Source organism: Saimiri boliviensis, chromosome 1 (genome assembly GCF_048565385.1).
Source record: "Saimiri boliviensis isolate mSaiBol1 chromosome 1, mSaiBol1.pri, whole genome shotgun sequence".
In the NCBI taxonomy this organism is placed as follows: domain Eukaryota; kingdom Metazoa; phylum Chordata; class Mammalia; order Primates; family Cebidae; genus Saimiri; species Saimiri boliviensis.
The window spans coordinates 275,875,301-275,889,301 of record NC_133449.1 but is presented as its reverse complement, the minus strand read 5'-3'; the positions used below and the strand labels follow the sequence as shown (position 1 = coordinate 275,889,301).

General features: G+C 33.0%; 1 non-coding gene across 1 annotated transcript; it reads left to right on the top strand.

Moving 5' to 3' along the window:
* The first annotated feature begins 490 nt into the window (after positions 1 to 490).
* Positions 491 to 629, top strand: LOC120365499 (U4 spliceosomal RNA). Its single transcript, XR_005580427.1, has one exon. It is a non-coding gene; the product is annotated as a U4 spliceosomal RNA (small nuclear RNA).
* The last annotated feature ends 13,372 nt before the right edge of the window (positions 630 to 14,001 follow it).

Here is a 14,001-nt window from a genome sequence, read left to right as displayed (position 1 = left end):
TATCCTGTGGAAAAGCAAAAGCCATACACCACAGTAAGAAGGAAGCCTTCTGTGTCAAATGCTTATGTTCTGTTGAAGATTACAGAATATATATCCACTACTTATGTGACATTATAATACCTTATCTTTCTTCTTATCATTAATAATATTGAACTTAACTATCCCTAATGTAAAAGTAAATGAATTACCATAGAAATATGTGCTTCTTATGAAACTGTAGAAAAGTTTTTCTAGTTTACTCTATATTTAAATACATTACATTTTTAAAAGTACAATGATATAAAACACAAATGTGGTATAAGAATAACTTTCCACTAGAAATCTCCTCTCTTCAAGCTTCAATCTATAGATGATGCATACAGCTAGAAATATGCTGAAAATTCCTAATATAATCAATGAATTTTTTCTTTTAATCAGAATTATTACACAAAACAATTCAAAATAACATATGTTATACAAATAGATTACACATTGGATTTTTAATCTTGTACACATAGTTTACTGGCAGTATGATAGCTAGAGATTTATTTAAGAAGTGATTATTGCTAATTGAAAACTTTTTGCAATACCTCACCATTTTGACTTGTAATATAGTCAACATTGGCAATTTTTTGATATTATCCACAGAGACTAGTTTATAATAACAAATGTCAGTTATTATATAAAGCATAAAGCAATATTTACATGCCTTAAAACTTGAGCATAATGGATTAGACAAGTAAAATAATGACAAATTCTTTAATTTTTATGCAAAAGTGAGATTTCTGAGCCTTAATAAAAATAGAACTTGAACTCCTGGGTTCAAATGATTCTTCTGCTTCAGCCTCCTGAGTAGCTGGGATTACAGGCACCTACCACTATGGCCAGCTAATTTTGGTATTTTTAGTAGAGATGGGATTTCACCATGTTGGCCAGACTGGTCTTGAACTCCTGACTCAAGTGATCCACCTGCCTTAGCCTCCCAAAGTGCTGGGATTACAGACATGTCACCACACCCAGCCTAAATTATTATTCTTAGAAAATAAATTTTAATGTGTACCATACTGGAAGAAATTTGGTAAATGAAAATTAACTTATAAAATTGATAGATGGATTTTATCTAAGAGGAATAAATGTCTATCTAACACTGTGGCACTAAAACAAATTATATTATACTTAAATTATTTAATAAATAAGATGCATATATTTTAGGTTTCTCATAAAGATACAGCAACTACTTTTCAGAAAACATTTTATTCAATTTGATAAGAAAAATGTGAAGCAAGTTTTAATAGAGTAAGGATAGAAGAAATATTTTAATTCATAGTTTAGAGAATCACAGAAGTTAAAATTATTTTATGAAGGAAATATAAATAGCATTTTTTATTTGAATTCTAACTTAAGCATAAAGAATGCTAGGTATCTAAATTTTTATAAAAATAATAAAATATGCTCCTTTTATAGTTTTAACTAAGGAAAGAAAAACAGTTTAGAGGGTAAAACAGTTATAGAGACATAGATGGTGACTCAGACTGAAAAATGAGAGACCATCAAATTAGTAAATAAAATAATTTAGCAATAGACTTATAACGTCACATTCAATATAACCATGCAGCAAAGAAAAGAAAATATGTTTGTTTTGTTTTTAAACCAAGGAGCAATTTTTACAAAGAAACATGGCAGGTAATACTTGGTCTATGGAAATTTCACCAGAAGCAGAAGAAATGCATGGGTTACATCAGACGAAGTGTCAACATTAGTTAGTTCTTATCAAAAAAAAAAAAAAAAAAAAAGTACATGGAAGCATTACAAATAAGAGTGAACATTAATCTAAACTGCACATAATGACTACTAGACTAATTTATTCACAAAGGATCACACAAGCAGTGAAATTCAAAGATAAAGCAGAATGCCTGCCAGACACCAAGCTGTTATTAGAAGTGGCAGACATGCAGTGTGTGATTAAAGAAGCAGTAATAGTTGAAATAATTTACTGTGAAAATTTCAGTTACCTGCACTTTCTTCCAGTCTGTTAGTAACTGTTTCTAGCAGAACAAAGTCTTAGAATAGGGGACATGTAAAATTCACTGGTTCTTTACAGACAGCAAACCAAAGATATGAGAGAGACTTTTGACACAAACAAATGTAACATTTTATAAACTGACATCTCTATATTGTACATTTTTTCCACTTATGCTTTTGAGATCTTTTACATCTGTGCCAGTTAAAAGGATTATCATCCTTGGTAAAATATTTTTCCTCGTTTCAAAACGTACATAGATCTAGTTTTATACGGCCCACAGAACAGACGTCTATGACCAATAATTTCAACTATCTTGAAAAATAAATAAAAAATGAAATTGACTGAATGCCAAACACAAAGTCTCAAAGTAAATTGCATATTTTAAAAACTTGAGGTTCATTTTTATGCCATAAATATTTATAATTTGAGGTGAAAAAACAATTGTAACCTGTAAAACACATTATTTATTGTGATAGTTAATTTTATGTGTTAATTTGGTTGAGACATGGGATGACTAGATAGCTGGCCTTATTTCTGATTTTATCTGTGAGGATGTTTCCAAGAGAGATTTGTATGTGAATTGTACTTAGGAAAGCAGAGAGTTCTCCCAAATGTGGATGAGTGTGATGGTTAATACTGAGTGTCAATTTGATTGGATTGAAAGATGCAAAGAATTGTTCCTGGGTGTGTTTGTGAGGGTGTTGCCAAAGGAGATGAACATTTGAGTCAGTGTACAAGCAGACTCATCCTCAATCTGTGTGAGTGCCGTCTAATCAGCTGCTAACTTGGCTAGAATAAAGCAGGTAGAAGAAAATGGAATAGGGAGACTTGCTGAGTCATCAGGCCTTCATCTTTCACCTGGGCTGGATGCTTCCTGCCTTCGAACATCAGACTCCAAGTTCTTGAGCTTTTGGACTCTTGAACTTAACCTGTGATTTGCCAGGGGCTCTTGGGTCTTGGGCCACAGACTGAAGGCTGCACTGTTGGCTTCCCGACTTTTGAGGGTTTGAGATGCGAACTGGCTTCCTTGCTCCTCAGCTTGGGGAAGGCCTATTATAGGATTTCACCTTTTGATGGTGAGTCAATTCTCCTAATAAACTTCCCTTTATATATACATATATCTTATTAGTTCTGTCCCTTTAGAGAATCCTAATACAATGGGTATCATCCAATTTTCTGAGGGCATGAACAGAACAAAAAAAGGTGAAGAGAGTTTGAGTTTTATTTCTATCTGACTATACTGGTACATCAATCTTTTGCTCTCCTTCTGCATTCCAGAACAGATCTGCAGATTGAGACTAAAATTTACACCATTGGTTCTCCAGCTCTTAAGTCTTCAAATTACACCACAGGGTTTTCTGGGTCTACAGGTTACAAACAGCAGATCATGGGAATTCTCAGCATCAAAATTGTGTGAATCAATATCTTCATAATAAATATCGCATGCCTACATCCTATTGATTCTGTTTCCCTATAAAACTCTGACTAATCTATTTACTAAAGTAACCTTAAATCATATTAGATATTTAGGTAACTCAAAGTAGCATAGAGAACCAATTCCATTCATTGAGAAAAGAACAGTATTTTCAGCAGATGTGTTAGGAAATCTAGACATACTCATACAAAAGAGAATGAAGCTGGACCCTTACTTTGCACAGTATACAAAATTTAACTGAAAATTGAGCTGAAACTCTTAAAGATGATAAAAGGGAAAAATTTCATAAAGTTAAATTTGGCAATCACTTCTAAGATATAAAACTAAAAGCAAAGGCTAAAAAAGAAAAGAAATTAGATTTTAGCAAAATTTAAACTTTTGTGCATCTAAGAACACTATGGATAGAGTGTAAATGTAATCCACGAAATGGGAGAATACTTGAAAATTATATATTGGATGGGAGATTAATATCCAGAATATATAAAGATCCCCTATAACACAACAAAAATAACCAAATGAATTTTAAAATCAGCAAAAAACTTGAATTGACATTTCTCCAAAGAAGATCTACAAATGGCAAATAAACACATACAAAAATGTTCTGTATCACTGATCACTGAGGACATTCAAATCAATTTCATGACAAGATACCAATTCACACTCATTAGTATAGCTGTTATAAACAAGATAAAACAAAACAGATCGTATATGTTGGTGAGGATATAAAGAAATTGGAACACTTGTACACGGCTTGTGAAAATGTAGAATGAAACAGCTACTGTAGAAAATGGTATGGCAGTTTCTTAAAAATTGAAACTTAGAGCTATCGTATAATCTGTTTATTTTATATTGGAGTATATACTCAAAGACTTGAACAGGAATGCCTGTATGTATATCCACGTTTCATGTATAACAATGTTTATAGGAGCATTATTTACAGTAGCCAAATATGAAAGTAATGTGAGGGTTCATCAGTGGATAATTGAATAGACAAGATGTATTATATACATACAATGAAATTTTTTTTCAGCAAGGAAAAGAAAGGAAAATTTAACATATATTACAGTATGAATGAATCTTGAACCATTATGCTAAGAGAAATAAGCCAGCCACAAAAGACCAACTTGCATAACTCAACTTATATGAGCTACCTTGAGTGGTGAAGTTTATAGAAGCAACAGTAAAATATTGGTATCCAGGTGCCTGGGGAGGAAGAAATGAAAGGTAATTTTTTTAATGGATCTGGATTTCAGCATAAGAGATGCAAATAAGTCCCAAAGATGAATAGTAGTAATGGTGTATGACAATGTGGATGTAGTTATTACCACTAACTGTAGTCATGAAAAAGATTACAATAATAAATTTTGTTATGCATATTTTACCACAATAAAAAATTTAAGAAATAAGGCATTGATTATATCATTGTGTTGATGAACTTACCTTGTATAAATAAGTAACATTTTTAGAAGAATGCATACAAGGGAAAAATGTGTATAGGATCGAGTTGTCATATACTAGTAAAATTACGTTAGTATTAATCAGAACTAGATTCCTTTATTGTAAGGTATAAAGTGAAATGTCCAGGCTGAGAATCAATACTTATGTACACACTCAAAAACCAAACCAGAAAAAAAAAAAAAAAAAGCTTCAAAAGTAAATTAAAACAAGAAAAAGGTAATTACAATTCTATGTTAGAAAAAATATATTTAACAGAAGGCATAAATTAAGAAGTAGAGGGGAAAGGGACATAAGGAATATAGAAAATAAATAATAGGTGAAAATCTTATCAGTAATTACATTAAACCTAAATAAATTAAACATTCTGATTTTCAGTTGGAGATACTCGAAGAATGGATAAAAATTCTATGATCAATCTATAGGTTGTCTACCAAAGACACATTTTAGGTTTTCCGATACAAATAAGTTGGAAAAAAAAAAAAAGAATAAGAAAAGATGTACAATGTAAACAATAAAAATAACAGCTAAGATTGCTATGCTAATATTACACAATATAGACTTTAAACATAAATGAGTAACTAGAGACAAATAAGTTTACAATAATAAAAGCATTAATCCATTAATAAGACACATCAATAATAAAACCTTACATATATCGTAAAAGACTCTCAAAATACATGGAAGCAAGAAATAACAGGCCAAAGAGAATGAATAGACAAATCATAATTGGAGTTATTTATACTGTTTCTAAAATGAATAAAGCTGCTACACAAAACATCAACAAGAAAATAATTACCTGAACAACACTATAAACCCACTATGTACCACTGTCAAACAGTTCATGAATAATTAACACAACTCCTACAAAAACTCTTTCAAAAATTTAGAAGAAAAAAGATTCCCCTCCAACTTATGAGAACAGAATTACCCTAATTTCAAAACCAGACAGTGGCAGAATATAAAAAAAGAAATTACAGAAAACTATATCTAACAAATATAGGAACAAAAATTATGATAAAATATTTGCAAAAAATGCAAATCTATGACAAAAAGAAGCATACACCCTGATCAACGAGTTTTACTTCTGGAAGGCAAAATTTAATATTCAATAATTAATCACTGGACCTGGAGTTGTGGCTCATGCCTGTAATCCCAGCACTTTAGGAGGCCAAGGAGGGTGTGTCACCTGAGGTCAGGAGTTTGAGACCAGCCTGGCCAACGTGGTGAAATCCCATTTCTACTAAAAATACAAAAAATAGCCAGGCATGTTGGTGGGGCCTGTAATCCCAGCTACTTAAGAGGCTGAGGCAGGAGGATAGCTTGAACCCAGGAGGTGGAGGTTGCAGTGAGCCGAGATCACACCATTGCACTTCAGTCTAGGTGACAGAGCGAGACTCCTTCCCAAAACAAAACAAAAAACAAAATTAATCACCATAATATTCTATATTAAAAGAAAAAAGAAAAAATACATGCAGGTCTCAAGATATACAAGCAAGATATTTAAAAAAAAAATCATGAAAATACAGGAGTTGGACAGAGCAGGTCAAAACTGAACATGAGTAGCTGTGAAAAATATTCACCCATTACCATATTTAATTGTAAGACATGGAATACCATGGAAAGGCAATAACTTTCACTCTCAGAGCTTCCATTCAACAATGTGCTAAAGGTCTTATGTAGAGCATTTAGGTAAGAAAAAAAGTAAAAGGCATCCTGATCAGACATGAGAAACTAAAACTATTAGCAGTTGACATGATCTTGTATATACACAATATAAGGAATTTGCTAATACTATTATAATCAAGAAGTGAGTTCAGGAATTTTTCAGAATACAATATCAATGTACAAAAAATCAACTGTAGTTCTAGATACCAGTAAGTGGACAGTCTGAAAATAAAATTAAAAAATGATTTTATTTACAAGAGCATCAGCAAAACTAGGAATAGATTCAACAAAAGAATTACAAGGCTCATATAATGAACTACAAAACATTCTTGAAAAAATTAAAGAACTAAACAAATGGGAAAACATGCACATCTTGCATTAAAATACTTCTTGAAAAATATTGAGAGTAGATTTTGTGTTCTCATCACAATAATTATAACTTTGTGAATTAATGTATATGGTAATTAGCTAAATTTAGCCATTCCATAATGTGTGTCTACATATTTTTAAACATCATATTGCACACAAGGTATGTATACAATTTTATCTGTCAATTTAAAAAGTAAAATAAAAAGTAAAAAGAAAGAATACAGTTAAGTGGGCAATACTCCTGAAACTTTCCACAGATTCAACATAATGGTTATGAAAATCTTAACTGCATTTTTTTAAAGAAATTGGCAGCTAATCATAAAATTGATATATATATACAAGGGATTCAGAATAAGTAAAACCATTTTTTAAAAATGTTAGAGGATTCATATTTTTTAATTTCTGAGTTTATTAGAAATCCAAAATATTTATGGCAGTGCTACATGACATAAGTAGAGACATATAGATTAAGAGGACATAACTGAAAATTCATAAATAAACTTTAAATTTATGACCAGTAATTTTCAATATGGGTATCATGACATGTCAATGTGAAAAAAACAGTCTTTACAACAAATGGTACGGGTACACTGCCTATCAATGGGTAAAATAATGTATGAGGCCTCTGTTCCTCATACCAGAAATTAACTCAAATTAGATTTAGACTTACATACATAACCTAAAATTATAAACCAATTATGAGACAACATACATTCAATCTTTCTGGTGGGTGTTGGGTAAGGCAATCATTCTTCAATGTGTAAAAACCATGAGTGACAAAAGATAAAGCAGATAAATTAAATAAATACCAGGTAAAGGATAAAGTAGATAAATACCAGAAATTAACTCCAAGTAGATTTAGATTTACATACATAACCTAAAATTATAAATCAATTTTGAGAGAAATACATTAAATCTTCCAGGTGGGTGTTGGGTAAGGTAATCATTCTTCAATGTATGAAAACCTTGAGTGACGAAAGATAAAGTAGATAAATTGAATTTCCTTCAAATTGAAAGCGTTTGTACTTCAAAGAAAACCTTCAAAATGAAAGAAAAGATTAGCAAATTGTAGCTCTAATGAACAATCTAAAAGTCAAATATTACAAAAAAGACTTTACAATTCAGTAATATGATAAATAACACAAAAATGACAATTTAAATTAACAATTTTCTAAAGAAGGTAACAAATTAATAAGTACAAAAAGGATACTCAACTTCATTAGTCATTAGAATAATGTGAGCCAAAATAAGAAGGTTTAGTTATTTATTATTTACTTGTTACCTCCAGCAAATCACTAAAATGAAAAAGGCAAACAATGACAAGTATCAGCAAAGATGTAGAAAAATGAATTGAGCGAACACAAACTCTCATTCATTGACGGTATGTGAAATGGTACAACCTCTTTGGAAGACAGTTTTTCAGTTCCTCACATTGACTACGTGTAATAGAGTTACCACACAGCCAGTTCCACTCCTAGTTACAGAACCAAAAGAACTAACTAAAAATCCGTGTTCACAAAAAAATTACACATTAATGATCATAGCAGCATTACTCACAATAGCCAGAAAATATTAAAAATCCACATGTCCATTGACTGACTAATGCATAAATGAAATGTGGCATATCCACACAGTGAAATATTATTTGGCTATAAAGAGGAATCAAGCACCCACACAGATAGAACATGAATGAACCTTGAGAATATCATGTTAAATGAGGTAAGCCAGGTATAAAAGGCCATATACTGTATGATTTCATTTATGGGTATTGTCTAGAAAAGGACCCTGGAGTTCAGATTCTCTCTCTTCCCAATTCTTTTTGTCTCACCTTTCACAAGTCTTCCATCCTGCATGCGACGTTTCAGAGTCTGTTTCCCAGGTTACCCAACTTTCTGATTAATTTACCCTTTCAAGATAAATAAATAAGAAGTATGCTCATAATTTATACAGTAAAGTAGCCCATTACCTTTGTTTGTAATTTAATCACAGAAATAAGACAATAAGTTAATGTACAGCACTGTATGGCACATGACAGTGAAAATACAATGGTATTAAATATAAGTAGTTTCAGTGCATACAAAATTGGAAATACTCTCATTTATGACTCAGCAAACATTAGTGGTAGAAAAATTAAAAAGAAGAAAAAGACAAAGGAAGAAATATTGAATGCGAAGAAAACTAATGGAAGATGACCGAGAGGCTATGTGGGAAAGGAGAAAGCAAAGAAAGGAAGGGAGGAAAGAAAGAAGGAAAGACGGGATGGAAGGGAAGATAGGAAGAAAAATAGGTAAATGCAAATTATTCCCAGACTTTATTTTGGTTTGATTTAGTTTGGTGTTTGGCTCAGGTTAATTTTTTCCTCTCCTTGTTAATTAGGCACCAGCAGAAAGACAATGATTATATCCCCAGGCATGTGAATAAATAATTAAGGAAATAATGTAAGTATAAGAATGTCACGTAGCTAAAAGACTGATTAGATTAATTTGCTACACAGCAACAAATCCACAAGATTTGGGTTATTATTTCTATAAGCCAAAAACCATTATAACATTATTTTTCAATACATTAATGTCTAACTTCTTTAGGCTGAAAATGTCATTTGAGCAAATATATACCTCTTGAGAGAATTACAGGAGAGTGAAGTGGGCTTAGAAGAATTTACCTCAAGTCCTATGTTCACGTTTCAGTAAATTATTTCTTTATAATAAGAAAGTGAATAAAACAAACAAAAAAAAAGAATAGAAAAGGAAATAGATAAGTACCTGAAAATTTTGGAGGGATAGTCAATTACCTCAAATTTTAATTGTGTGATGTGAAACTTGTTAGGAGAGCTTTCTAAGCAGAAGTGAACACTTTTCTAATGATTTCATATTCAATGAAATAAACAGTCCTAAAATTTGTCCTGTGACTGTGAGTACTTTTTTTTTTTTTTTGAGACGGAGTCTCACTCTGTTGTTTAGGCTGGCATGCATTCACTGGTGCAATCTTGGCTCAAGGCAACCTCTGCCTCCCGGGGTTCAAGCTATGCTCCTGCCTCAGCCTCCCGAGTAGCTGGGACTTCAGGGATATGCCACCACATCCGACTAATTTTTGTATTTTTTAGTAGAGACAGGGTTTCACCATGTTAGTCAGGATTCTCTGCATCTCCTGACCTCATGATCTGCCCATCCCGGTCTCCCAAAGTGCTAGGATTACAGGGGTAAGGCATTGCACCTGGCATGTACTTTTTATAAAAGCAGTGTTGCCTCTTTCTGGGATGGTGCATTACATGAGTGTAAGATTTGTTTTTGCTAGTTTTGTACTTTGACCTAGACATGTGGACCATGTTTTACCAATATCATAAATTTAGTGCTCAAACATTGCTAAGAGATAATTTCTACCTTAATTAGCAATATGAAATGAAAACAGGCTCAGAGAATTTTTGTTGGCAATGGTCTTGACTATCATACCTTTAATCTCATTTTTTCATTGATTATTGAAAGAACATTTTAGCCTGATAATTCCCACTATGAAAAAAAATATACACAAATGAAACAACATATGAAACTATAATCAGTTATTCATGTGGCAATCTGTAGATATTTTTAAACAAATGTTTGGGTCTCTTCACCTCCTGAAACATCTTTGTGCTCTGTGCTGTAAACTGGCCTACTTGCCAGCCAGTGCCATACAGTTTATTTGTTGTCATTTGTTTTGTTTTATTTTTGAGATGGAGTCTCACTCTGTCACTCAGGCTGGAGTGCAGTGGCACAATCTTGGCGCACTGCAACCTCCACCTCCCAAGTTCAAGTGAATCTCCTGCCTAAGCTTCTCGAATAGCTGGGACTACAGGCGCGTACCACCACACCCAGTGAATTACGATGATTATTATTTTTTTGTATATTACTAGAGATTAGCCAGGCTGGTCTCAAATTTTTGACCTCAAGTGATCCGCTTGCAAAAGCCTCCCAATGTTCTGAGTGTCATACAATTTTAAGTTCTCATATTGTTCATGTCCCTGAGTGCCCCTCTTGTCCTCGTACACACACTTTCAAGTTTGTTAATGCAACTCTTTGAGCATAGCCTAAATCCGGACATAGTATATTTGTTGTGACTGAAATATCATAGAACATAGATAAAATGTTTATCCAAATCCTGCAACACAGAGCCTGAGAAAAATGTGGGCACAGGGAGAAATCTGTACTTGAATTACAATCTAAGCTTAAAATGATTGCAATATTATATGTCAGATAAAAATAAGGTATTCTTTTATTTAACTTATTTAAATGTTTAATTATGTCAGAACTTGAAAATCATATATCCTGCTTCTTCACAAAAGTGCTGTAAGATTCTTCTGCTCGTGTGTCTCAGGCAGCTGCGGCTGTGGATTCACACTGCCACTCTAGGAATCTGCTATTGTAATCTGGCTGAGGTACATGTTGAGCCTCTGGGATCCCACCAGAACTGCCTCAGTGCAATATATTCTTTATAATTGGTGGATATGTTGTGACAGGAGCAGCTGAATTATTCCATTATTCCTTAACAGCTTTCTCTAAAAGGCTGATCTTGCACCTGATGACATTACTGACAGTCAAGGAAAAAGATCTGTTCTCTTGATAGTATGTAGCCTATGTGTCCCTCGCCTGTACTGGGGTATTCTGGCTTAGCAATTCTGAATAGTGTTAATCTTCAAAGTCCAAAGTCTCTGCAAGTATAGTGAGTGTAGCTTGTTTCATTACTCAAGAATGAGTACTTTACATCTCAAAATGACAGCAAACTTTTATTGAGCATAGTGTTAAGACTGTTTTAAGTGCTTTCAATGAAATTCTTTCTATAATGTTTGCGTAACTTTATAAAGTAACATGGTGGCCACAAGAGTGCACCTCATAAACTCCCAACTACAGAGAGCATAGTTGATTCAAGGCCTACATGCTGCAATTTGAAAAACGTCTCTGAAAATTATGTTAGGTCTTCATTTGTTTAGGCTGCTCCTGGCATTGAGTCCAGCCAGGATACTACTGCAGACCCATTACTGGGAGACTTCAGATACCCCTGACAGCTGCCTTTGACTTGAAGACTCACCAATGGCCTTGTGGCAATTTTCTACATTGCATAGAAGTTAATAGACCTTCTGCCCAATCTATTTTAATTTTTTTCTTCTCTCAGTGCCGTCATTTAATTGTTTAGATGACTGCCCCAGAAAACTTACATTTTCTTTCTAACTTCCTTGCATGTTTAAATCATTGTGGTATCTGCCTCTTTGATTCATTAAACCAGTACAAGCATATACTACTTTTAGTCCAAATTTTACAACATAGTGGAAGTTAAGATACATAATTTGTCCAAGATCACTGACTTAGGAAGTTACAGGTCTGGATCTGCATCAAATCTTCTAAAGTAGACACTTCTTAGGTCTGATCAATTTACTCATTACAATAATAAATTCTGGAAAAGAGTACATGTTAGTTAAACCTCAGAATCTCAACACAGATTGAAAGCTTTTTCATCTCTTACATTGGGTTAGGGCTTTCAGTGATCACATGTAGACAGGAAGAAGTCATGTTTGTAAAAGGAATCTGTAATTTTAAACTATTGAATACAGTGCATATATATTCATTTAGGCTTATTTAAAATAGGTGTGTCTTCAAGTATTTATTTATTGATTGACTGATTATTAAAATTTAAGTTGTGGGGTACACAACGTGCGGGATTGTTACATAGGTATACACATGCCATGGTTTTTTGCTGCATCCATCTCTAGTCATCTTCATTAGGTATTTCTCCTAATGTTGTCCCTCCCCAATCCCCCACCCTCTGCTGTCCCTCCCCTGGTCCCCCTGCCCCTCAGCAGACCCCAGTGTATAATGTTTCCTTTCCCATGTTTATGTGTTCTCATTGTTTAACACCCACTTATGAGTGAGAAAATGCGGTGTTTTATTTAAACATCCCTTTAAAACACTTGAATTTCAACCCTATTTAGTCAATATATCTTTTAAACAAATTTATAATTTACAAGATATTTAAAATTTCTGCTCATTGTTGAACTTTTCTTTTTAACTGAAATAGCATCTATTCTTTTCTTTTTAAAATATTTATTTTAAATAATTATTAATATTTTGAAAAAAGGTCTCCCTCTGTTACCCAACTTGCAGTGCGGTGGTGAGATCATAGCTCACTGCTGTCTTGACCACCAGGGGCCATACAGTCCACCCACCTCAACCTCTCAAGTAGCTGAAACCACAGGTATGTGCCACCATGCCTGGCTAATTTTTAAATTTTATTTATTTATTTTTTTAAGAGAGTGGTCCTCCTGTGTTGTCCGGACAAGTCTCAAACTCCTGAGCTCATGTGATTCTTCTACCTCAGCCACCCAAAATGCTGGAATTACAGCCACTCAGACCAGCTGTTCTATTCCTTTTGGTTACTGAATTAAAAGAAAGATGAACTTAATAGGGTGCTCACCCAATGCATACTAAAAATGTACACATGGTTGTAATATAATAAGTACTTTCCTTACCCAAGATAGTCAACTTCAAAAAAAAAGAAGCAACTTTTATTATGAGTTTTTGCTTACTAAAGCATGTTCTGAGAACCACAGAATTATGGTAATGTCAGTGATTCCAGAGGAACCATACAAGGGGTATTGTGTTTTAACTGAATATTCTTTAGATCAGTTGTACTAATAACACATCTCAGATCCCTCTGCAAACATTTTTTATGGGTACTACGCTATAGGAACATTTGTTTTATATTGCTTCTTCCGACTAGCATTCCTCCAAATAACTTGAGAAATATTGCTCTAAACTAGAGTGCAAATTTTAAATAAGATCATATGCACATTGAAAAGAAATATTTACAGATTTTAAATGAGAATATATGCGCTTTGAAAAGAAACATTTAACTTTTATTTTTCAGTATTGACAACTGTTTATATTAATTATACTGAATTGTAAAATCAATACTATTTTTTTAAATAAATAAAATGGTACTCAGACTAAGGGATTCAGGATCTGGGAACTACATTAAATACTTACCGGATAAGTGAGGATTACAGCAAGGATAATTGGAGACATTAGCCATTTCTCTGGCAAGA